Source organism: Polyodon spathula, unplaced genomic scaffold (genome assembly GCF_017654505.1).
Source record: "Polyodon spathula isolate WHYD16114869_AA unplaced genomic scaffold, ASM1765450v1 scaffolds_1844, whole genome shotgun sequence".
Lineage (NCBI taxonomy): Eukaryota > Metazoa > Chordata > Actinopteri > Acipenseriformes > Polyodontidae > Polyodon > Polyodon spathula.
The window spans coordinates 10,369-13,875 of NW_024473319.1; the positions used below are offsets into that span (position 1 = coordinate 10,369).

At 44.1% G+C, this 3,507-nt stretch overlaps 1 pseudogene; it reads left to right on the top strand.

The window, feature by feature from the left end:
• The first annotated feature begins 648 nt into the window (after window positions 1–648).
• On the top strand, window positions 649–3,473 carry LOC121310211 (annotated as a pseudogene).
• Window positions 3,474–3,507: the final 34 nt, after the last annotated feature.

Sequence of the window (3,507 nt, forward strand, 5' to 3'; positions counted from 1 at the left end):
TGCATTATTTCCCTATCAAAAGACATACCTTCAGAAATACACAATGAATGTCACTGCCATGTTATTTCAAAATATTTGTTTTAACAGTTGTACAAATACTGAAATCGACCATGTACTAAAATACTGAATACCATTCTGAATATGAATATAGCACAATTAATGAATTATACATGCTATTTTAAAATAGCATATACATAGCTAGTATTAAAAATAAATAAATGTAATTGCATCCTCGCCACACAAAGCTGAGCACAATGATGTATACTGTGCTAATGATGCGCCAGCCAGTCTGCCCGGTCTGCGCCTGAGCAATCTGGAAAACGAGAAGCCTGTAACAAGGCATTTGTTAAACTTAGTAAATAGTTGTGCTGTGTAACTAAGTTAAATTTGTACTTACGCATAGCCGGTGCAACGAAACCCAGAGTGTTAACAAATCAATAAGGTCTGTCCAATTTTTTAACTGATGTTAACTGTTGAGTATTTCTTCTCTGGAATGTGCGTGATATACGCAGGCGCCCGCGCAATGGCACAACTCGTCACACCTGTGTCAGTGGTCCACTCAGTGTTAATTGCCAAAGGACTCTAATTAATGTTGCTAGAAAAGCACCTGGACGGTAGTGTTTGGTAGGTAACTGTTGGTTTTGAAAAATGGTATCGTTGTGGAAATGTGTTGTGCTTGCGCTTTGCTGTGTACCGTTTGCTGCACCGCAGGAAGGTAATGTGGGCTACTCGTGGGGTTAGTGTGTTTTGTGCCTTATGTTTTGGTAGCATTGACTGTATCGGTGCATGATGTTGGTGTGTTAACAGACTCGTTTTGCTGATATCCAGACAGTGACGTACTTTTATGCAACACTTAGTAGTGCGTACTTGACTATTTTAAAGGTTATTCATAGTTACGAAATTAAACCTTGCATTATAAAATGGAATTGTATGTTCCGCTTTATTCTGAACTCGTTTCCTCTGTAGCTGTGAGTACAGCCTGCGGCGTGGACTCGGTGGCTGTGAGGGTGTTGTTGGTTTATTTTTCGACCGGCGTTACCTCTGGACCCGAGTGGCCTCCTGCTGGGAACCTGCCCTCCGTCCAGCAGCAGCGCCGGTAATAACATGGTGGTGTTTCAGTACGGCCTGCTGGACTGCCGCTTTATGCGCATGGTGAGTGGTTTCTAACGTTTTGTGTTCGCTCACATAAGCGTTCCAACTGAAGTTGCATTGTACCTTATTAAACTGTGTACGCACTGTATTCGGAAGCGTTGTCCTGCAGCGTTTATGCAAGATTGGTTATGGTTGTAACAGATATTTAAAAATGTATGTTTAAGAATAATCTAAGATGTGCTACATGACCAAGCAATACACATGTTGTGTTGACATGAGGGTAATGACTGACTTGAGTATTTGCAATCAATGTATATAATTAAACTAAATGCATTGCCTTGGCTTTATGCTGTTGACATGCAGTGTGTGCCGTGACCCCAGTCTTGTAAAGGCTAACTGATGGAGCTGTGCCTTACTCTTGAACTGCATATCAAGTGTTTTTTAAATCTATTTTCAGCACTGACATTTATCCATGCCTTGCCCAGGTTACTACCAACCTTACCAGTTACATGAATGTGCTGACCTACAAGCCCACCCAGGGTGGCTTCTACCAGACTTCCTTCAGTCAGGCTATTGTGTGCACCTATACCAGGTGAGTGTTTGGACTTGGCTTAAAAGTGCTGTAAGGGCACTGACTTAATGATATCTAATTTGTGAATTCTGTTTTTAGACCTACATCTAAAATATGATTTTGTTTAGTTTTGGGGGGGGGGGGTGTAGTAATGGGGAGCAGTTACCATAAATGTGGTTTATGGCACTGAATACAGTGATCTGTACAAAATCAAATGCAATTTACTGGATTGGAATTTGACCAGCTTCCTTACTGTGACGACTGTAAAACTTGGTTTGTATTATCTATTGCCAACAAATTGTTTCCCAAATTCCTAGTGTCTTCTACTGAATGCAAATTGCCCTATGGTTGTTGCTCTAACCAAAGCTTTGTATTTGTTTTCTCCAGACCTGCTGGCTGGACTCCTCCAGTATATAACCCTGCACTCGGGGATGCCTCTGGATTTGGGAAGCTGGAGTTTACCATGGGGGTTATGAATGGTGAGTTTGCTGTCCTACAATATACACTTGGTTTATTGGTTTACAAAGGTGTCCAGTGCAACACTACCCTGGCAGGTGGACCAGGCCAGTAGTGCTCATTCGGTTACTTCCTCCAATCAAGTCGAGAATGTTTTGGCTAATTCCTCTGGTGCTAGTCAATGCTGCTCTGTCCATGGCTAGTGATATGATATGGGTGGGTTGCTGTTCTCATGCTCCTCTCCATCTCCAGATGACTTCTCAGCCCCACGCACCTCCAGTCTGTTCTTCCTGGGGTCCCCCATCTTCATTGCAGCTGCAGTGAAGCAGCACTTCCACATGCCGCTGATGGTCTACATGGAAGCGTGTGTTGCTGCCAGCACTCCAGAGCTGAGCCCCTCGAGCCAGACCTACCCGCTCATCACCAACCATGGGTAGATATTAGCTGCAAGCTGTAAAGACACTATTTTAAACCAGAATGTTTAGCACTTGGGAGCACAGTAGTCCTGCTTGGGTTTAAGGGGTGTTGAATGGTCAGCTTTGTGAACATGGCAAAAGCTCAGTTGAACTAATGCCTTTGCTGTGAAGGCATAGTGTAGGTAAGTGGACTGGTTTGTATGTAGCTTTGTAATTGGTTCACAAACTCTAATCTTCATTTTAGGGAGAATGAACACCATGATTAGTGTTAACCGGGGTCTATGAAACCAGTTGCTTGAAGTTCAAATGTTTCACTTGTCCAAACAACTGGGGTTGGACTAATCTGTACAGCAAGCTTCACTGGAACATGAAGCTCTTGCTCACTACCTTCCGGTGGCTGTCTGATTTCTCTAGTCCTGGTGAGCCACTCCTGCTCAGTGCATGGTTTCTCCCTGCAGATGCTTTGTAGATGGACAGACTGGTAACTCCAGGTTTCTGCCAAGAGTCCAGACCTCTGAGATCCGTCTGGTTGTCCAGGCCTTCAAGTTTACACAATGGAATACAGATGTGAGTATCTGGGTTAAGGTGGATTCTGTTGGAGGGTACAGGTCTGCTAGTTACCAAGATTTTATACTTGGTGTTTTTGTGGTGCATATCTGATGCTGTGCTCGTAGCGTGTGTAATGCTCTTGCAAGTACACTCTGGAGCTGCTAAGATGGTGGCAGTTCTAGGGCAATTTTGTCTCCTGACTTCATTCTTTAATGTTTCTTTCCTAGGTCTACATCCATTGCCGGTTACTGGCCTGGGACCCTGCCCAGCTCAGTGACCCCACCAAGAAAGCCTGTTCATTCAACCAGAGAACCAGGAGGTAAGGACTGGACCCTGCTGAGGCTGCTCTCTGTACAAGGGGAGTGCATGGCTGTGAGGTCCAGTGACCCAGGACTAGTTTCTTAATCTGCACAATCAGTTCTG